Source organism: Tursiops truncatus, chromosome 4 (genome assembly GCF_011762595.2).
Source record: "Tursiops truncatus isolate mTurTru1 chromosome 4, mTurTru1.mat.Y, whole genome shotgun sequence".
In the NCBI taxonomy this organism is placed as follows: domain Eukaryota; kingdom Metazoa; phylum Chordata; class Mammalia; order Artiodactyla; family Delphinidae; genus Tursiops; species Tursiops truncatus.
In genome coordinates, this window is record NC_047037.1 from 140662373 (window position 1) to 140684820 (window position 22448).

At 54.0% G+C, this 22448-nt stretch overlaps 1 protein-coding gene across 3 annotated transcripts in view; it reads left to right on the plus strand.

Moving 5' to 3' along the window:
- Nucleotides 1–22448, plus strand: part of ABCG1 (ATP binding cassette subfamily G member 1) — a 60027-nt gene that overhangs the window by 15977 nt on the left and 21602 nt on the right. The window contains exon 1 of one of the 3 annotated variants that reach the window (XM_019922251.3): nucleotides 16356–18467. The exons of the other annotated variants lie outside the window; for them this stretch is intronic. The gene's annotated coding sequence lies outside the window, so the exon portion shown is untranslated. Of the gene's footprint in view, nucleotides 1–16355; nucleotides 18468–22448 lie in introns of those variants that run through there. 3 annotated transcript variants of the gene reach the window in all.

Here is a 22448-nt window from a genome sequence, read left to right on the forward strand (position 1 = left end):
CCGCTTCCCTGATCCCTGCTGACTCACTTCCGTCCTGGGTGTGTTGGCGAGGCTTAGAGAAATAGCAGCTGAACTTCAGGTGTGCTTCCCGTAGCATCCAGTACACATCGTGTGTGCGCAAGCGCGCGCGTGTGTGTGTGTGTGTGTGTGTGTGTGTGTGTGTATGTGTGTGTGTGAATCCATACATGCGATCATAAATATAAACATGATTTCTACAAGTTGGGCTCCGTTCCAGCGCCTCAAAGGCCTGGGATGCCTTGATGGAACTGGGGGTACCATGCTTTGCCTGTCCCTGGGAACCAGGGTCTTCCCTAGACACCCGCCGGTCTGGTTCCTATGGGCTGAATTTAGGTGAGTTATGAAACGTTCAATGCCGCCATTCATATGGCTCCTGATCAAACACAAGGAGACCGGGAGCTAATGATTGTTCTTATGAGAACAGTCTTGGGTTTTACTTGGTTCCTTATTTGATTTTGTGATTGTACAGTTGACATAAACCTACCTAGAAAGTATGGTTCTCAAATCTCTGAGACTCACTGACCTGAAGGTTGGATACAGGAATCAGAGATGGTGGTGGGTAACTTCTACACATAAATTCCCTCTTGTGTTTTCCCGAGGTGCGGCTGGTGAGGTGGGTGAAAAACCTTCGGAAAAAAGAAGGAAGTGCACATCTATGATAGCCGAGACGTTCCATTGCTATAAACAATAACAGTGCTCATTGCCAACCCAAGCACAGACTATACCCGAAAGCTGGTTGAAAAGTGGGGACCGCTTACATTTAGTTTCACATTTCATGAGAGTCCCCATTGAGACCTGGACAGGAAGCTTGTGGGTTTCCTGTTTCTAAGACCTGCATGTCAGCCTGTCCAGAAAATGGTTATGTCCTAAATGGTATGAGAGGGCGCGGTCTAATCATGGGCTTCTGGTCTACCCTGTAAGTTGTCAGAAATGTGCTTCATGCCTTGGTCCAAACCCCACACCCTTTTCTCGTCTCTGATTTTTGTCTGGCTTAGAGAGGAGGATGACGACTGTCCTCTTGTCCCTTCGTCTCTTCTTAAGAGTGTTCTTAGTTTCAGGACTGCGTAAGTCTCTAGCAGGTGCCTAGCCTGGCCGGAAGTCTCTCTGTGGGCCCTTTCCTCCTTGTCTCCTTTCTCTGCAGCCACTCTGCATGTGCCAGCCAGGTGGACCGCCTGCTGCAGAAGGGGCTGCTTACCCAGTATCTGTGTGTTCTCTGCCTGGGCCACACCCTCTGCCAGGAACCCTCCCTGCCTCCCCAAGCTGGGGGAAAGCCTGCCCTCATCCATCCTTACCTCCGGGGCCAGGGTCCTTCCTGGGCACCTCCCCACCCCTCTGCCCTGCGATCATAGAACTCAGTGCATGATATTATGTGTTTCTTCTTCTGAGCTTCCAAGCAGGGGCTGTGTCCGTCACCCCTCATCTCTGCCACCTACCCCAGGCTTCACTCAGAGTCAGCACCCTCTAGGTGTCTGCCGAATGGATGTATGAAATAACAAAACTCTGCATCACAGTAGAAGAGCATATGCTTTCACGCCAGGAGAGGTCTTAGGAGAAGCGGGGAGGAAAAGCAAGAGCCTGAGGAGATGGACTGTTTCGATCTCCCCTTGCTGTGTCAAGCCCGTGCGCCATCTCTGACTAGCCATGTAGGAAGTGGTTTCTAGGTGCTGCTTCCTTGGGGCAGCTCAACCGCTGGCCTCAGCTACAGCATCGTGGATGGGCAGACGGGGTGCCGGGCAGTGGGGAGAGCCTGGATTCTGGGTCAGGCAGCCTGCTCTTGAAGCCTGGCTCCACGTGATTTGGGGGCCTCGGTTTCTCATCTGCAGAATGGGCCTGATAAGAGTGCCGGTCTCAGAGGGTCGGAGTGGGGGGAGTGACTGTGACCCACGTGCACACAGTGGGGCTCAATGCTTTTTAGTGTGTGGGTCGAAGGTCTCTGAAGGGTTGGGTTCTTGGCTTCATTAAAGATTTGGCATAATAATAATAATAAAATAATAATAATACAGCTCATGTGCAGTAACTTACCCCGTCTTCCCAGCAACCCTGTGGGAAGGTTTGCTTACCCTTGCCCTGTGGTTCAGAGCAGTTAAGTCCCTTGCGCACTTGTCCAGCAGCACAGTAGTGCCGTCTCTTGCACGGCATCCGGGATCTCTCATCCAAATGCCTGGAGCTTCCTGCCCTCCCAGGGGGAGACAGCTGACAAGCTTCCCGAGGGTTGCTCTGCGAGAGAATTTCTATACTGTTCCTTCTCTACCGTGCCCCTGGGTTTCCTGCTCATGGCAACAATTAGGACTAAATCAACCGAGCGTTTCAGAGATGTGAACAAATGCCTCTTGTCAAGACGCGTGTGCTTTCGTGGACCAGCTAGGTAGAGTTTATTCTATCCGGGAGGTCTTCCAAGAGCTTTAGGTTACCACCTGAGGAGGGTTGCATGGTCCAGACATTTACAAGGAAGCATCTACACTTGTCGTTACTGGATGGAAATTTCCACCGTTGCAACGAAGCTACCCTCAACCTTACACTTTAGGGCTTGGCCTCAGCAGTGAGGTTTGTGTAGGTTACCTTAGGAGGATGTGAGGTTTTATCCGGTGCCACACATTTTAGTCTGGTGGCTAGACTTTGACGATTGAACATTAAGTATGTTGTACCCACTGCTCCAACTGGCAGCCGCGGGGGTGTCGGTGGTGAGCGAGGTCTCAGCGTGGCAGCGGCATGGCCAGCACAGAAGGCTGTTCTTGGAATTGCAGATATTTTATGTGAAATCCTGCAGTTTTGTAGAAAATGTATTTTCCTTCCTTTACAGTCATTCTGAATTAATGTGTACCAAGAAGGAGGTTAAGATGAATTGAATTGTATGTGGGGTTTAGTTAAAATTTTCCTTCTTTCTCTCTCTGTTTATTTTAATAAAATGATTCCCCGTCTAGCGCCTTTTAGCAACATGCACTCAGCAGAGAAGGGGGTGGGGCTGGAAACGTGGCCTCCAGACTAAAAGAGTCAGGGTTCAAAACCCGGCTCTACCACTTACCAGCTGGGCAACTGGCTGAGTCACGTAACCTCCCTGTAGAAAGGAGTTATTAATAATAATAATACCCATCTTATTGGACCAAATATCTTGATACAGGTGAAGCTCTGTACCCAACATGCAGCATTTAATAAACAGTAGCTACAGTCCTTATGAATGGTATTATATGGGATATAATAAAATAATAAGAGCCTAGAGTCAACAGGATGTTATCATTCTAAAAGTAAGTTGGGGCTTTAGAAATAAAAGGAGTGAAGCTACTGCACAGTTATGGTGAACGTTGACTTAGCTGAGCATTTCCTAGGTGCGAGGGAGGAGGGGAAAGACCTCCCGAGGTCACAGGGCTGTAAGTCTTGTGTTAGAGGGAGGGTCCAGCCCTGTGTACCTGCCTTGGGCTGCGAGGCCCCCCGGTGGGCAGAGGAGGATGGCAGTGGTGTGACCAGCCTTGCCGGCGGCCCCACCGCCTTGTCATTGACGAGGGAACCGCTGCTGGAGAAGCGTGAGCGACACGTTCAGCCTTCCTACGAGGGCCACTAGGACCCCAGGCTCCCCCTCTCTGTCCTGCTTCCTGTCAAAAGATCCTTTGACCTCCCAGGTCCACAGGCATTTTTAATGAACTTGAGACGTTAAAATATTTCCTTCTTTCACGCATGTGCCCTGCAGCGTTGTCTTCTTCGAGAACGAGGTAGTGTCATCAGAGAGAAATCTGATGAGCTTGGAGGCTGTGGTGTGGGGATCCTGCAGCCAGGGCTCACATCCGGCCCAGATGAAGCCTGCTCTGCGTCTCTGGGGACAGCAGACGGCTGTGACAAGTGGACACCACACTCGCGCACGCAGGGCAGTGCGGGGTGAATCTGCTGCTCTGGGACTTTGTCAGCCTCGCGGGGGTGGGGTGGTCACGTGGGCAGACTTTCCAGCGGGAATCGGGGGCCCGGAGGCCTGTAATGGCCAGGAAGGAGCACGTGGATCTCTGGGAGTTTCGTAACTCTGACGCTCAAGGACTTGCTCTGAGAGCCCTGCCCACGTCCAGAAGTGACTGGACTTGGAATGTGAGAGCCAGACGACCTGGCTGGGCCACCAGGTTTCATGAAAACCTGTGCAAAGTGGGCCTTCTTGGTTCACATGACATCCGTGAGCTTGCTGTAGACTGAAGGGGGACACATCAGAGCTGTGTTTCTGGGGGGAGTTTGAAAATCCACAGGGTTTGGTAATGTTATTTGTTACTGTTTGGTAAATGATTCCGTCGTATGGAGAAGGCCCCAGGGTGCTTTGGTCACTTTTTTTTTTTTTTTTTTTGCAGTATGCGGGCCTCTCACTGTTGTGGCCTCTCCCGTTGCGGAGCACAGGCTCCAGACGCGCAGGCTCAGCGGCCATGGCTCACGGGCCCACCCGCTCCGCGGCACGTGGGATCTTCCCGGACTGGGGCACGAACCCGTGTCCCCTGCATCGGCAGGCGGACTCTCAACCACTGCGCTACCAGGGAAGCCCTGGTCACTTTTTTTACAAACGTGCCTGCCATGGACCCTACAGTGGAGTCAGATACCTCCCTAAGGAACGTAGGGCAGTGAGGTTTTCTTTTATTTTGTGCAAAATTATCAAAGCACGTGCTATTCTTACTACTGTATTTGGACTTTCTGCGTTCCCATTAGGGATTAGTGGCTTTTCAAAAACTGTGCTATGAGAGGGGAGGAGGGTGCTGGAGCAATTAAGGGCAGCGATGCCTGGTACCCAGACCCGGATGGTCAATCTGGGGATGGAGAGAAGTGTCGAGAGGTAAGGGGTGAGTTTGCTGCTGGGAGAAGGCCAACCTCTCTGGGGGCTGTTTCACACGTCACACGTCCACAGCTGCTCTCAGAGCTGGTGAGGGTGCGATGGCCCGGGAGGTGGCCCTTTGGCCAGAAGCTGACGTGGCAGGAGTCCATCACAGTGAGCAGCGGTCCCAAACCGAGTGAGCACCAAATTGGCCCCGGAGGGTGACCGGCCCCCTGCCCTGCCCCGAGGCTCCTCTTTGGGGATCTGAGGCTGGCAAGCCTCGGTGTGTCCAGCAAGTGCTGAGTGACACTGATGCTGGCCCGGGGACCCTGCTCTGAGAGCCGCTGGGGTAGAGCAGAGAAGCTGGCGGCCACTTGAGAACCACACTTGACCTTTTTAAAAGCCGGAGCCGGAAACGGCCCTGCTCACACAGTCAGCTTCCCTGGGGATGAGGGTGGTGGGACAAGGATGCAGACCCTACTTCGTGGGAGATGCAGGGCCAGGCATAACTTCTGAGCCCCCCAGTCTGTGGACTTAGGGAGCCTGCAGGCCCCTCCCCTCCACAGCGACCTGTAGAAGTTCACTGTCCCTCAAGGCGTCTCTGTGCTTCCAGACGCTGGATAACAGGGCAGGAATGCCTGGATTCAGCAATTTATTTATTTATTCATTTTTGGCCGTGCCTCGCGGCTTGGGGGGTCTTAGTTCCCTGACCAGGGATTGAACCCAGGACCTCGGCAGTGAAAGCGCAGAGTCCTAACCACTGGACCACCAGGGAATTCCGAGGATTTAGCAATTTATGCCATTATTTAAGAGAGCACAGATTGTATTTTTATCTTCATCTGATCCAGAGAACCGTGTTCTAGGTACCCATCCCTCTGTGTGTGTGTGTGTGTGTGTGTGTGTGTGTGTGTGTGTGTATTCATGCTTCCTGGTTTGCAGCATCTTCTGTGCAGGATAAAGAAAAAGTTTCCTTCTGCTTATTTGCAAAACCTGGTCAAGCCTCCAAGTAAAGCTGTTTTGATCTCTGTCACTGTCCGACTTATCCCCTGGCCAGTTCCTCTGTGAAATCTGGGGAGAGGGCTGGTGGGAAGGGCTTCGCAGCACTGCCCAGACGGACGGTGGGAGAGTCGTCGGCGGGAGCCAGGTGCGCACAACTCCTCACCTGGCTACCCTGGCTGTTCTCTGTTCTTGTCTGTAAACCTCCTTATTTCTGACTAAAAGAAGAATTGTCCTCTTCTGGCTAAAATCACACAGCAAATAGCAAAATCATTTGCAGAGGCTGGAGCCTGTGGTCAGTCTGGGGTGGGGAGAGCATGGCAGGGGCAGCTGCGGGGCTGCTGGGTGTTTAGGGTGGGGCCTTGGACCTGAGCCTCTCCGTCCCCTCCCGGCGCTGTGTTCTGACGTGAGCCTGTCTGAGCCCTTCTCTCGGTATTTTGTAAGTAGTGATACCGGTCACTGCAGAATAAGGTCGGCATGTCCACAGTCCTCTGCAGCAGCTCCAGGGACCAGATAGGAAGCACGGGCACCTGATGTTGTCACTGATTTGCCAATCACTCGGCACATCGGAAAGGCCTCCGAAGTCTGTCCTCTCACGCACCGGGTACCCACCGTCTAATGGATGGCATTGCCGTACCTTGTGATCCCCACTCTCCTTCTGGCAAAGATGGAGATGGCAGATTCTGAAATGCAGGGATAGTAATTCATGAATTTTAAAAATTCTGCTTGGAGCACGGAGGTGTCCTAGTGGTCGGAGCGTGAGCTCGGTGATCGGAAGCCTTCTTGCCTCTGTGCTGAAGCGAGGGCCTGTTTCCAGGAAGTCCGTTCCCCCGACACAAAAACAACCGACTCTACGAAAAGCTTGGAAAACACCCGCTGAGAGATGACTGTGACCTGCACCCCTGGGGAAGCACCTTCCCTTTTGGGGGTGGTGACCTTAGGCAGAGAAAACCCCAAACCTGCTGGAGGAACTTCAGGTTCAGAGAGAGTCATTCCGGGAGGGGGAGGAGAAACCAGAAATGTGGGCGCCATCGTTTCCCGACTCGCTTGTGGAGGGTGACCTCCAAGGATGACTACCCCATGCCTAGCAGGTCCCGAATCGCCCAGTCACTGGCCCAGCTCTGCCCTTCAGGTGCCTCCTGAAATTCAGCCCCATCCTAGCAGCTGACTTTCTGGAGTGTGTCCTCCGGGGCTGCCCCTGGGCCTCCTCCAGTGAATTCCAGACACCCTGTGCTTTGTACCGGAGGGTGTAGGCTGAAGCCGACTTCAGGGTCAGAAGACTTTTTTTTTTCTTCTGGCTGCACTGGGTCTTCGTTGCTGCGCGCGGGCTTTCTCTAGTTGCGGCGAGCGGGGGCTACTCTCAGTTGCTGGGCGCGTGCTTCTCATTGCGGCGGCTTCTCTTGTTGCATAGCACAGGCTCTAGGCGTGCGGGCTTCAGTAGTTGTGGCACATGGGCTCAGTAGTTGTGGCTTGAGGGCTCTAGAGCGCAGCCCTAGTAATTGTGGCGCACGGGCTTAGTTGCTCTGCGGCATGTGGGATCTTCCCATGTCAGAGCTCGAACCTGTGTCCCCTGAATTGGCAGGCGGATTCTTAACCACTGCACCACCAGGGAAGCCCCAGAATCAGAAGACTTTTGAAAGTCCATAGATGGAAGAACCAAAGAAAAAGGGGTTTATGTAAAAGCTTGAGCCATTCTGTTGGTTTGTGTATAAGCCTGATTCATAAGGGAGACGTTGGTCTGGGGTTTTTGTAGTCATAAAAATTATAAAGACACCGGAAATTGCTTTTTTCTCCAGTTGACTTTTAGGCATTCGGGCCAGATAAAGGGATTACCCAGTGAGGGAAGCAGGACACCTTCGTCCTGATTTGCTTCACGACAGTGACATTGCCCGGACGAGGCGCTCTCGTGGACAGTGGGGTCCTCTCACTTGTAAGCTGGGCCACACATCCTGCAGTCCGGCACAGATGAGATGGGCAGCCAGGGGACAGGACAGATGGCAAAGCAGAAGCAAAGACAAGCCGGGTCCCCTCGTGGGAGGGAGGCACGGAGAGATCCGGGGAGAGGGAGTGGCTGGCCAGGCGGGCGGATGTCCCGTCAGGGCAAGGACAAGAGTGGCTCAGGGGAGGGGAGGCCCGTTGGGTGGGAACTAAGCTCACTGACCAAACTCTGGGGGAAGCCAGGCGATCCAGCAGTTCCCGTCTGTTTCTGAGCACCCCCTTTCTCAAAGGCACCTCCACATCTGAGTGTCTTGGAGCTCTGACGACTGGCAGACGGGGCTCAAGGTGGGGAAAGTGCTGGTGGGGCAGCAGGAGACACCTTGCCTGCGTCTCTTCCACAAAATGTCCCGGAATAAAATCAGGGACAGCAACCCTGGGCAGGAACATCCCAGAGAGCCCAGGGCAGTGGGACACCTGTCACCGGAGGAGGTAACATCTCTGGGAGGGGGAACAGGAGCAAATGCCCAGGGGGCAGGAGGTCACCGTCCCACCAAGTAGCTCCCACCTCTGGGCAGCTCACTGGCTCAGCTGTCAGCCTCCAGACTTGGGAGGTGGCAGGAACTGAATTTGCCATCCAAGCACTTCAGAGGAATTAATATGGGGAGTTTTAGAGGCTGTTGCTCGAGGGGAAACATAGTCATCAATGGATATAAGATAGCTTTTAAAAGGAATTATTACTATCGAGACATTTTTCACCTAAGATACTGGCAAAGACAATGAAGCTGTTCTAATAATTTGCCTGTGAATGAATATTTTCATAGACGAAGCTCAGTCCAGTGCAAAAAGAGTAAACAGAGCTGCTTTGGCTAAAGGAGAAGTCAGCACGGCTTTTCCTCACTGACGTGAAGGGATGAAGTACCACTCCATGAGCCTTTTAGTTTCTTTTTCATAATTTGCTTTGCAGAAAGGAACAAATGTAACTTCACGATACAAGAGCATGTGCATATATTTGTGCTTGCATATATAAATACGTTCATGGGTGATTATATTTATATATGAGTATTTTTTTAAGTTAGGAAAAGCCGTGAAAGATTCCTGTAGTTCAGTCTTCTCATTCTAGAGATTAGAAAACCAAGTCGCAGGTTGAGAGATTTGGGGTTTAAGATAAACCAGCTTTTGAGATCAAGTCCTATCACTGTCACGTCTAAATTTGTGTCTCATATACATGTATTTATTTTGTTCGGAGTGAGAAAGTGAAATATTGATGATTCTCCTGTCAATACTAAAGCCTCATGTAACCAGATTAGGATAAATCAAAAAAAATCAAACACCTGCAATTACAACAGAGCCACCAAGCTGTAGCCTTGACGCTGGTGTTACAATGGCACTGGGGAAACCTTGTACTTCAAATTAGTCAGGAACGTCTAAGGTAAGAATGCGAGGGATTATAAACCCTCAAGAAGCAGTTTCTAGCTGAGCCTCTTCCTACTTCTTGTTGCGTTTGCTTCTTTTTCAATCTGAGTAATTTTCAAGGTAGAAAACATTTGAATTTTTTTTCCATTTCATTCTGCGGGATTAAGCATCTGTTTGTCATTCAACACGTTTTTATTTTAATTATCTGTTATAAGCAAAGTACTTTTGCTAAGTGTTGGGGAGGAAAAAGTGGATGAACCATGGCCCTCGATGAGTTTCTCTTTGGCATGGAGAAGGTCTCTGGGCGTTGGGAGGGGGGACTTGGATGACCTGGGAAGACAGGACACAGATGCAGTTGGTGGGGAAGAGGGGGCTGGGGACAGAATGTCCAGGGGGAGCAGAGGCAGCCCAGCACGGCTGGCAGGAAGCCCCTTTAGAACAGAAGGCGGGTGGGAGCCACAAGGGAGGACCCTGCTGAGGGCTTGGCTGTGGAGTTGAGATTTGGTGCTGGGAGAGGTCAGTGGTACCTGGTGATGGAAATGGGCTTTCCGGAGGCTGCCTGATCAGGGTGCAGGGTGCCTGGGAGGAGAGAGGCTGGAGGCCCATAAAGGGTGTTTCACCACAATTCGGGTGAAGATCTTGGACTCGAGTGTGATGTTGACTGAAAAAAAATGCACAACCTAAAGGCTGAGAGTTGATTATTTGGTGAACTTTCTGAGGACTCATGCCTGCCTAGGAGGCAGCCTCCCAGATGGCTCCAGAGAGGCTGGGGGGAGCCAGGATATAGAGGAGGTTTTGCAACAGGTAGTTGGACCATCAAAAGATTACTGATAATCAAAGAAAACCAGACATCTCAAGTTAACGCATTTAGCGCTTTTCTATGTACGGGAAGATGCTAGAGTCTGGGCTCATGGAAATCATTCCTTGCATAGGCACCGTAGCTATCTGGGGCCAGCATCCTGTGCTTTCCCATCCCGAGTCCCCTCAGGATGCAAGGTTGGGGTCGCCTGCAGTGGCTGTTGGCTTCATGGCCACAGCATCCTTTGTTTACCCATGTGGCAGGTGACATTCTTCACCCACAGTGACAACGGGGTAGTGGGTTGAATGGTGACCTTGAAAAATGATGAGTCTCTGTTCTAACCCTGGACCCTGTAAATGGGACCTTACTGGGAATAAGGGTGTTGGCAGATAATAAGTTAAGGATCTGCAGGTGAGATCATCCTGGATTAGGGTGGACTTGAAATCCAAGGACAAGGTCTTAGGAGAGAAAGGGACACTCTGAGCTAAAAGACACAAGGACACAGGGCAGAAGGCAGGTGAAGATGGGCAGAAATTGAAGATGCGGCCACCAGCCAGGGGGCCACGGAGCCACCGGAGCTGGAAGAGGCAGGAAGGACCCTGCCCTCGAGCCTTTGGAGGTAGCGCGGCCCTGCTCACAGCTTGATTTCAAACTTCTGGCCTCCAGGCTGTGAGAGAATACATTTCTGTTGCTTTAAGCTGCAAACTTTGGGGTAACTTATTGCGGCAGCTCCAGGAGACGACTACAGAAGAAAAGAAGGGATCAACATTTTGACAAAGAACCTCACTGCGGAGCGTTGGTGGGGACGTAGAGGGAGCGTCCTCTTCCAGACCACTCCTCTCTTCCGGGGGTGTGGAGGGGTGCAGCCCCGGAAAACATATCTGGCTTTATGAAGCCAGGTCAAAGACGCATACGCTTGGTGACCCAGCACTTTCCCTCCTAGGTGTGTGCAGTGCAGTCGTGTGTTTTTCGTTAATAGCAGAAAGACTGGAGACAACAACCCAAATGCTCATCGAAGGAAGCGTGGGTAACAAACGGTGGTTAACTCCACGGTGGAACATTGTGGAAGCGTGAAAGAAAATGAGCACGGTCGTAGCATCAACAAGAATGAATCTTACAGACAAAATAAGGTGGAGAGGAGAAAAAAGCAATTCTTGGAAGACACATGTTATGACACCATTTATATAAGTCCCCCAAACATGCAAAACTTACCAAAATTATTTAAGGATAAATACAAATGTGATACAATAGAGACAAAGATAAGGGAATAATACAATTCAAGACAATGGTGACATCTGGAGTGAGGCAGGGGACTGAGATCAGAAGAGGCACAGCGTGTGTCTTCATTTATTTTTCTTCTTTAAACCTCACAAACATGCAGTCTGCGTTAGAGAATTAGTATAGTGTCAAGTATGGGCTTAGAGCCCGACTGCTTGGTGTTACGTTCTGGCCCTCCACCTGGTAGCCATGGTACCTTAAGAAAGTTATTTTAGCTCTCTGTGCCTCAATGTTCTCACCTATAAAATGGGGATATTAAAGTCTGTACCACATAGGGCTGTGGTGAGAATCAAAGTCAATACGCGTGAGAGCTCAGAATGGTGCAGGGCATAGAGTGCGTCTGGATACGTGTCGGCTACTGGAGTTGTCATCACGTCATCATCATCATCTTGTAAATGTAAAGTGCACTGAAATTAAAAAAAGGAAGGGATGGGACCATGCAGAAATGAGGTGAGTGCACACGGGGGTGGTGGGGACCCTAACTGTCAGCCTGGGTGACCGGGAACCACAGGAGGCAGTGACACAAAATGAAGACAGAGGGGTGAGGCCTGGCCGGAGCTGATGATTCTGTTTGGGTGGTTGGCGTTCTCCTGGGGCGAATCCCGTCCCTCTGCTGGCCGGTGCTGTAGGGGCCCCGTTGAAGGCGTGTTCCCAGGGGAAAGCAGGGGCTGGAGCTGAGCTGGGACTTGGGGGAGGGGGGGTTTGGCCCTTCTGGTCACATTTTGAAAGCATTTAAATGGACAGAAGGCAGCTTGAAACCCAGTTCGCCCTCCCCATGCTGCTGGGCGCTGCATCGTCCTCTGGTCTCCTCGGGGTTCCTGTGGATGTCCTGCACCGGGAGGGTGTCTCCGGGCTCCCCAGGGGCAGGCAGCTGCATGCAGTGACGCTCAGACGTTGAGAAGCTACACTCAAGCTCGCTCCTTGGACGTGGCGCCTGAAGATGGGCACTGGGGCGTCCGCGGGAATGAGTCAAGGCCGTTCAGGAGAAGCGCCTCCTCCTGGCCTGCTCGTGGGTCCCCCCGTGGCTGTTCTTGGTCCTCTGGGGTCACTCATGGTGTCAGCAGAAGGCATGCTTGTCTGCATCAGGGTCTCTCACACGGTACCGTGAACCCAGGCCAGTTCTATGCCTCGTGTTCACAGAACTGAGGATGGCACAAGCTTTTGTCTCTCTTGCAATTGCACCTTTCCTCCTATCATGCCTGACCGCTGGCTTGGGAATTTGTTCAGGAGTCAGACCAAGGAACAGACAGCGGTGTGTGGAAGGCCTGCTCCAGGTACCTGGGAGGATGGGGCTTCCAGGGGAGACCTGCCAGACAGCCGGGAAGGGGAACCACGGCAGAGCTAATAAGTACACTGCTGCCAACAATAGACGTGATCGCAGCACAGCGTCGATCATAGTAACTAGCGCGATGAGCCCCCACTCGGGGCCAGGCTCCGTCCCCGCCTGGCACACGCTGCCTTATTTACCCACCTACAGCCCAGGCAGAGCTACGTCGCCCTTCCCTTGAAGGTGAGGAATCTGGGGCCCAGGGGACTCTGTCATTGGCCCAGGAGGGAGGCGGGCAGGGGATCAGCTGGTTTGCCTCCAGGCCTCCCATTTTGACCCTCAGGGTGGTGAAATGATGAATTGGCAAATTGGGCAAATGGATGAAAATGGCCCAGGTGCTTGGAGGAGGAAGCCATGGCTCTAGGTTTGTGGGGGGCAGTCTTTGAGACCCAACCACGTATGGAATGCTTCCCAGTCCTTGTGTCATTTCATCTTCCAGCAGCACCCAGTGGTAGGAGGTATGTGTATCCCCAATTTACGGATGAGAAAACAGAGGCTCACAGAGCTACATCAAGTTGCCCCGAGTCCCACGGTACTCGAGGGGTGGGTTTAAGGTTTGAGCTGTTGTCACCCTATAAAGGTCATTGTCTTCCTCAGGGGCCAGGGAGCTGGTTTGAAGAACAGGTAGGACAAGGTTGAGAGAGGACGGTGGGCATGTTCTCAGTGGAGGAAGTGCACCAGCACGGGCGGGTTGGGGAGAGCCCAAGCAGACCAGCCCGGCGTGCCGGGAAATTGAGGCAGTGGGTAAAGGGGGGTAAAGGGAGATGGGCCTAGAAGGGCTCATGTGTACTGTGGAAGGAAGGCCGTGAACCCCAGGCTGGGGCACGTAGAGTTGGTCCTGGAGGGAGATGGGGGGGCCCCATCCAGAGGGAGCCTTGAGAGGCTCAGCATCCCACCCAGGAGCCCCACTGGTCCAGGATGTGTCCCCGGAGCCCGTCGAGGACACATACGGGCACACAGCCAGCCCCGTGTGCAGTGCTCTCTCCGCGGGACACAGGGCAAGTTCACGAAGCAGGTGGCGGCAGCTTCAGCCAGGTCACCGAGCTCTTGAACATCCCCAGTGTAGACACACAGCAGCTCTCCGAGCTGCTGCTTCTAAAACTGCCCCCCAAATGCTCCCGCACAGCAGCCAGTGGCTGAGCCGAGCATCTCCAGCTGTGCCCGGCTACTTGGAGGTGCGGCAGCTGCGGGCTGCCGGGCTCTGAGAAATGTCATTCACGTAAACATTTGGGGAAGCGCCAAAGCCCGGTGGTTCCCAGCCAAGCCCCGCTTCCAATGTGCTCTGCACCTGCCTTTGTGTGCAGGCTGATTTTTGCTTTGTTTTCTCTTTCACAGTATGAATTTGGGGCCAGGAGTACAGCCATTTGCTGTATCAGAGCAGTGATCCCGGCTCTCGTGGAATAGAGACCCCCGACTGCGAATCGGCCCGCGGGGCTGGGAAGCCAAGCTCAGAGGCACAGAGCTGGGGCGGCTGTTGGGTGCGGGGCGTTCTGGCTCACCTCCTGGGCTGTCCCGTTCGAGAGTCTTACCTGTGCCTTTCTTGAGCGTCTGTGGCCTCTGGTTGGTGTTGCACTGTGATCTTTCTTTAATAGAAGGTGGCTCCGATGTCATTCAGCTTTGAAATGTGTCCCAAGAGAAGCTTTATTCACAGATGAGTTGCTTGGGGACCTCAGCATCTTCCCGGCTGGGTGACTGCAGGCTGGAGGCGACCTTTCCTCCCTCCTCCCGGCAACCTTGGATTTCAAGGTTCACCACTTGGATTTTAACCCGCTTTGGGGACGGAGTTTGGGAAGTCTTTGGAGGGAAGGCCACCTCTAGGTGTCGTCCCAGGCCAGGTGGTGGCGGCAGTGAGCGAGGTTCAGGGGCTGCCACCTGTGTGCTCTGCCTTCCAGAGTCCCCACACGCCTGCATGTGACAGCGACACGTGGGGACATACGTAGCCGGAGCTTCAAGAAGCAGCAGACAAGGTATCTAAATCCAGATCCCAGCCTGGGGGCAGCTGGTCCCCAGGGAGTATGCCTGCTGTGCCCTGAATCAAGGTCTGGTCACTGCTCCAGCAGGAGATACCAGGGTCGGCGTGGGCATGTCAGTCGGGGACACGGGCGAGGGGCAGAGACCACAGCACCTGTCAGGGCAGGTGCCCAGAGCAGGTCCCAGGATCAGACCAGGGATGCGCAGGTGCCCCCTCGGCGGGTGGGGAGTGAGCCAGAACCGTGCCGGGCTCAGCTCGGCAAGGCCTGGGATGCAGCCCACTGTATCGTTTTCTCACAGAGCCCCTTGGATCCTGGTAGGGAGGGAGGCCCCCATCTGATGGGACCCGCCGGGCATTTGCAGCCAGCGTCCCACTGTCCCCAGGCCAGGAGCCCGCCTGGGAGGAGCTGGGTGCCACCCTCGGTGCTATGACTTTTTTCTGGGGAACACGAAAGGGAAATTGCGTTTCAGCGACTCTGCTGAGTGGCCCCTGACGTGCCACTGTCCTCCAAGTCTGCAGAGTAGTGGGCTTTGAAGGACAGGCAAGAAGCTCTGTGTTGCAGGGGCGCACTTTAAGGTGGTAGATTTCCCAACAGTGTTGTGGGATCAGAAGTGAGAGGAAGTTGTGTGCGCCTCCTTGGCGGTGTTGCGGACACAGAGCATCACTGTACACGATGCCTACTGACGTGATCATGGCCCGCTGAAATTCAGAATACTTAGACTCACTCAGGCAGAAGGATGAGAGGCTGCTTCCGCTTGGGGTCGGGGCAGAAGTGGAACCTAGTGGGGCACTGTGTTTGTGGAGGGCGGGGGAGGGCAGGCAGACTGACAGGGACCTCGAAACATGAGGAGATCGGGGTGGTGAAGCGGGGAGAGGCTCTCAGGACAAAAGGATGGAAAGCATCCCTGAGCTGTGGTCAGGGGACCATCTTTTTTTTAAAAACGTGGGGACCCACTGTGATTGGGTGTCCCTGGAGGTTTTTTTTTAAAAAAATATTTATTTATTTAGGCTGTGCCGGCTCTTAGTTGCGGCATCCGGGATCTAGTTCCCTGACCAGGGATTGAACCCAGGCCCCCTGCATTGGGGGCACGGGGTCTGAACCGCTGGACCGCCAGGGAAGTCCCCAGGGGACCATTTTACGTCCATTAAAGTCGCGCCTCGGGGGAACCTTCCGGAAAACTTGCCGCCTTGTCTGTTGCCCTGTCGACTTCCAGAGCGTGCGCGCCTGCTAAAATCCAGGGATCCGTGTTCACAGCCTGACAAAGCGAGCAGCTGTTCTGAAGGCAGAGTGGACTTCCTGCTGCAACATCCAGCGGGGGTTGGCAGGGGGTGACGTGCTATCTGTGCGGTTTGGGGACAAATGACAATGTCCTCATTTCACGAGTGGTTCTCCCTCCCCGTGACTCAGAAGCCTTCACATGTTATGGTCGCGTCCATGTTGATATTTTTAAGCCCAGCTTCCCAGACCTGGTTCTTGTTGTTATTGTCGGCGAAAAAGCCGCCTTTCGATTTCAGAAGGTGAGAAAAACAAGAAGAGGTCTGAGCTGTGGGTGTGGCTTTGCCCCTTAATAAGGAAAAGTGAGGCATTGATGAGCTGGCCCTTGGGCATTGGGGGATGAAGCAGGTGGGGGAGAAGGAAATGTCACTGGTGTCTGGGAATATGGACCTTTGTCCTTTTTGCCTTGAGCTCTCTCTTGGAGAGGGGGGAAGAGGGGTCTGGAGAATAAGGCTGTCTGTTCTCACCAAGAGCCCCTTTCAGCTCCAAGGGGAGACTGATGGGGGAGGGGAAGGGGGAGGAGTAGGGAGCGCAGCTGGGCTTATCTGGTCAATGTTGGCACCTAGAGGAAAACACGACTTTGGGTGCAGAAATGGACCTGCTGTGTTGATTTCAGACTGAAGTTGACGTGATACTAGGAGGTTATTTGGCAACCTTATTGGTGCTTTTGGCATAATTTAAGTAATCAGAAGGATGTTTTTTCTTCATTGTTCTAGCAGGTTTAGAAGCTTGTGACAAAGACCAGTTCTTCTTTTAGAAGGATAAAAATACTGCAGTGATAGAAAACTGCTTCATGCCTGACAGGCAGATGTGAATAACTCCCACCTATTTTTTAGTATCTTTACTAGGGTAGGGGCTCCGCTGCCAGTGCGCTGATGAGCTAGCTGCCTGTGGGGCGTGGGTGTGTGTGTGCGTGGTGTGCGTGTGTACACGGTGTGTGTGTACTTGGTGTGTGTCTGTGTACACAGTGTATGTACACGGGGTGTGTGTGCATGTAGGGGTGCACAGCACGTTGTCTTGGCATCAGCATCAGAGCTGCTCTGAGCACCCAACCCGGGCGTTCTGGCTTGAGGGGGCTGTGATTCCAGGTGACCCGTGTAGCCTGGGTGCAGGAAATGATTTCCCAGCAATGTCCCATCAGTGTTCTCTGGGACCCTGAGCCACTGAGAGACAGAAGTTCTCATGGTGTAAACAGATGCAGGTCCTCTCCTGGGGAGGCTGGGGTCAGGGTTCCCAGGCAGCCCTGTCCCTCCTCACAGAGGCTGACCGGCGTCTCTTCACCCAGCAGCACTTGGAGGCTTTCTGGAACCTTCCAGAAATGGGCTCTGGCTCCTTGAAAATGATCACGAGCCTGAGCACCCACGTCCAGATGTTACCCCTGAGGCGGGCGCTCTTGGTGGGCGCCCCTTCCCCGCAGATGCGCCAGGACACATGTGGCATCCTCAGTCCACCTGAATGAGGACGGTGGTCCAGCTATTCCTCCTCGGGTGAAGAGACACTGCTGTCACGTGGCTTGCGGTTCCCGGGATGTGTTTTGTCCCAGTTGCATCTCTAGCGACCACGGCTTAGTACATCATCTACCTGCAGCTCCTTGTGACATCCTTCAAACACGTGATCTTGTTCTATCTTCACAAACACCCTTAAGGTCAAGTACTCTTCCCTGCCCCTCACCAGGTGAGGATGGTGAGTCTAGGAAGCAGAAGGAACTGGCCCCAGTCCCACAGCAAACCAGAGGCACAGCTGTAGGGCGATGGAGGGGCCCCTGGGGCCAGACCGACTCCATCAGAATTGTTTCCAAATCTCCAGGAAGACTCCACATGCGGGCGATATTGGGGACCACGGGGCTGGCGGCTCTGCAGAATTATTTCCCATTCAGTGTCTGGTCTGAATTATCCCTCGTTGTTTACAGAGTTATTATTAAGGAGGCACAGGGCTGGTGAAGAGACACAGCTTCAGGCAGGACACGTGCTGGAGTTTGCTTGGTGCTGGGATAGATGAGCTGAGACCCGCTGTCCGTCCCCCTCCTCTAAGCAGCCTCGTCCCAAAGCTTGTTGCTGGGCCAGTGTGAGGGCATAGACACCGACCACGGGAAGGCACGACGCTGGGACATCCAGACTCTAGAGGGCCGACCCCTCCCTCAGGCCACCCACCCACTGTGCTCATCCCCCCACAGCGGATACGACACTCCAGAAATTGGAATATGTTTAAATTCGTGGTCAAGACGAATTTCACACACGTTAGAATGTGATGGAACTGGCCACCGAAATGCCTGCAGTCCAGAGGTGCTTCCCTGCATGGCTAGAGTGAGCCCAGCTATCATGCCAGCAAAGGAGTTCTCGAAAACGATGCTTCATGAGGACGGAGAATGTGCATATGGGCTGAATTGCTCCATGCCAGCTGGGTACGAGGGACAACACTGGCGAGCACAGGAGACATTTACACTTCCTTCCAGAGGCGACTGGACAACCAGAACACGACTTGTCCTCTCTTGAGCCGCCAAGGCAACCTCTTCTGTGTCCCGCAGCCCCACTTCCCTCTCCCATCATTCAGCCGATGTTCCCTTCCTGGTTTCCAAACATTGAGAAGGATCCAGAGTGATTCGTGCTCACCACATCAGACAATCCTTTGATGCCGTAATTTTCGCATCCCGTGACATCGACGATAATTTTCATCAGCCAGGTAGGAATGGCTGCCTCGTTTCTCCCTCTCAGCAGAGAAAATACACAGTCAGTGAGCACAGTTCCGGGTAGGGGAGAGCCAGGGATGTGTGTGGTATGAGGGCAGTGCATTGGGGCTGGGCAAGTCTTCTTTGGCAGAGCTAGGAAATGCCTCACTCTAGAATCCTGTGAGTCCACTGTGCAAAAATTTACCATTAAAAAAACAAAATTAAAGACACACATCCATTTGAAAATAGTCAGTGATCTGGGCTTAGTGCCTGGCTCTTTCTAATTTGCTTGGGCTCCCTCGTTTCTTTTTAGTTGTCACTGTTTAGAACCAACTGAAAAACATCTCTGTGAAAGGAAAGACCTGCTTCAGATTGAGGAAGGATTCTGGGCCAGGCTCTGCATGTTGGTAAACTTGGGTTCAGCCTCGATAGCAACGTTTGCCGTGAGCGTTGAGTCTGCAGATGGAATTCCGTGTCTCCGGCCCTTAGGTTGGGACCCTTGGCCGTTTCAATGAAAGCCCACACCTGAACCTCAGCTGACATTTGGTTGTCCAGGGAAGAAAGCCCCACGTGACGCGCACACCTGGTGAATTCTGGGTCTTTGGAGGGTAGACCTCTTCTTTCATCAGGGGAAACTGAGGCCAGGATGGACGGACGGCCTGTGCATGGCCACTGTCCAGCCATGAGCACGGCTGGGAATGAGGCCCGGGCTGCCACCCACCCCCGTGCTCCCCCCTCTCCCGAGGTCCCCACTGGAAACTCCAAGGTCGATCATCTTTCTTTTCACATTTAATTGGACAGAGCTTAATCGGCTCCTTTAACCTCATTATGAAAAGCCTGCACTGGGGATGCTTTAACCAGGCTTCGTGCCCATGTGGGCTGCACAGGAAAGTCTGAGAATGACCCTGGATTGGAGAAGGGCCCCTGGAAGAGCTGCAAGGTGGCAGCTCTCATTGCTTCTAGAACATTCCTTCTCAGGACACTGCCCCTTGGGAAGGCTTGCTAGCTGAAAAGTGCAACTGTTACATAATGTTCATGGAAGAAGCAGGAAGTTATCTTCCGAGGGAAGTGGTCCCCCGGGGAGGACCCAGGAGGCCTGGCGTGGGCGTGGCTGGTGTGGGCAGTGGGAGGCTGGGCATGTTCGTTTCGTGTGGCTGCTATAACAAATTGCTGCAAACTGGGTGGCTTAAAATCACACACAAGTGGGCTTCCCTGGTGGCGCAGTGGTTGAGAGTCCGCCTGTTGATGCAGGGGACACGGGTTCGTGCCCCGGTCCGGGAAGATCCCACTACTGCGCGTCTGGAGCCTGTGCTCCGCAACGGGAGAGGCCACAACAGTGAGCAGGCCCGCGTACCGCAACAAACAAACAAACAAGCAAAAGTGATTGCCCAGAAATGATGGAATGTGCACATTTTGATTGCTGCTACGTAAAAGTTTACTGGCGACGGGGCGTGGGCTTATACTTACAGGATGTGAGGCACAGGGACACCACGGCCCCTCCATAAGGCAGTGCCCGCCCTGTGAGTTGACCTCAGAGACCATCCAGACAGCTGGTCCTCCGGGAGCTCCTGGCCGTTTCCTGCTGGCCCAGCATTCGCCAGAGGGGTCTGGTCCTGTTGGGGGTAGCTTGGAAAGAAGTGACAGCCAAAGGGCAATGCCCAAGGCGGTGGCTGTCACTCTGCATTCACTTGTGCCAAGAGTTCACCTTCTTATTATCAACGTCATAGACGCTTTTTCAGTGACCGCTACGTGCCCAGCACCGCTCCATGCACAGGACACGGCGCTTCAGAAGGCTGTTCTGGCCATGTCTTCGGGGAGCTGATGTTCACGGCCTCTAGGGGCCATGCTAGGGCGGGAGGCAAAAGGAGGTGTGCGTTGGGGGCAGGTGTCAGGCACTGGGCTCCTGTCGGGCACTCGGTTTGAGGCTGGCAGGCGGGCGTTGCCTTTAGAAGTAGCCTGCTCAGATGTCTCCTTCGTTCTTGAAACTCAGGATGTCTGGACAGGCTTCTTCCGAACTGGTAACATTCTAAAAGTAACGTAACTAAAAGTAACTGCAGACATAACTAGAAAGCCCTTCAGGTTCACTTACTGCTAACTGCTAATAAGCACCTTTATCTCCATGTCCTTAGAGACAGTTACAGCCCCACCAGGTAGCTGCTGGACGGACGTGTGGAGTTTCTGTCCACGTCACAACTCCCCTTGGAAAGGATTAGATCATGGACAAGTCACTTCCAGTTGGCTTCATTTTCATGTCACTAGCGGGGTTTATGGAGAAAGCCTTTACCGGTTTTTCCATCGTGGTTTTCCTTCCTGATGCCCACTGGGCAAGGCACAGGGCTGGCCCGTCCACCAGCTCCGAGTTTAGTGGATCCGTGGGAGAGTTAGAAATGCTGTGGCATGTTTGTCCCTCCCTTACAAAACACACCGTGCTTAGCAAGGGCTGGGCCCGTGAGCCGTGGGCGCTGAGCCTGCGCGTCCGGAGCCTGTGCTCCGCAACGGGAGAGGCCGCAGCAGTGAGAGGCCCGCGCACCGCAAAAAAATAATAATAATAAAAGAAAGAAAGAAATAAAAGAAAAACAGTTTTCTGATATTAGAGAAGCACCGCCCGAGAGGGTGGACTGCACGTGAGGACGCTTCTCAGCTGGCCGGCCTTGCATCATGTCACACATAGGCCCTGCCCCTCGCTCCACGTCCCCCTGGGAGCCCACGCCCCTCCAGAGCGAGAGCTGGGGCCGCTGACTCACCTGGCTCCACGTGTGTCACTTTAGCTCTGGGGTCCACAGCCAGACCCCCAACTCCAGTTTGCTGGCTGTAAATGACAAAACCACGGTCTATAACCCCGGTCCGCCCGCCGTTTCCCCTGAAAGGCCTGATGCTCCCCCAACTCCCAGACCCGTGTCTGTTCCTGGCGTCCTGGCCGTGGGTGTCACAGCCTGTGGGAGCTCCCTGGCAGTGTTATTATCCGGTGCCCCCGTGTGGACCCCAACACCACGGGTCACAGTGAAAGCAGCAGCCATGGGCCCTGCTGGAGGGAACGGACCCCTCAGATCCCCAAGGTGAGGCTGTCCTCAGGCGTCATGACCCAGGGGCAGGCTGCACGTGGCCTCTACGTGGCCAGTGGTCACCTCAGCCATCCGTTTCCCTAACCGGGCGGCTCCCGGTTGCCAGGGGACCAGCTGGGGATCGGCTCTGAACTCGGGGCAGAACAGCCTAAAGGAAGGTTTGCTCTGGAGTAACCCCAGTGCCGCCTGAACCCCCAGGAAGACAGCAAGGAGCAGACGCCCGGCATTAGTGCTCCCTCAGTGATGTCACACAGGTCCCCTTGGCCCGGAGCCCGGAGCACCTGGCCCCCCTCTGCAGAGCTCCATCCCATGGGGATCCCACGCTGGGGCTTGACCCTGCAGGGAGGGGGCCCTGCTGTCCCCCAGCTCTTCCCTCCATCTGTCCCCCATGTGGCAGACATGATCTTTCAGGGTCCCCAACCCCCAACCCTGGTCTCCTTGGGCTCCCCTGCTGTGCGTTTGCCCACCTGCCATCACCCACGTCCCGGGGGTAGGAGTCTGACTCACTTGCGGTCCTGAGCTGCTGCCCCAGGCCCCCCTGCCCCCGTCCGTCTGCTCCGCAGCCCTTCCCCCCCAACCAGGGGTGACCGTCTCAGGTCTCCCCAGGTGACTGCCGCTCCCCGTAACGAGTCAGGTCGCAGGGCCGCGTGCTTCCTGCCTTTCGCTTCTGCTTCTCTCTGCGTGATTCAAAGGTCCTCAGGGACTTGCCATCCAGCTCAAGGAGGCAGCTGGTGACAGGCTGGGCGTTTAGGGTGTCCCATCTATGGAAGACGAGAGGCGGCTGGGAGAAGACTCCCCAGACCCAGGCTGGGGCTCGAGTAGACGCACAGGTTTGGGGGTTCAGGGAGCGACTAGGGGCAGAGTCCGAGACCAGGGCTCAGTGGAGGGCTCCGCAGGCCCTTTCCTCATCAGGCCCCTTTCAGCTCTGCGTGG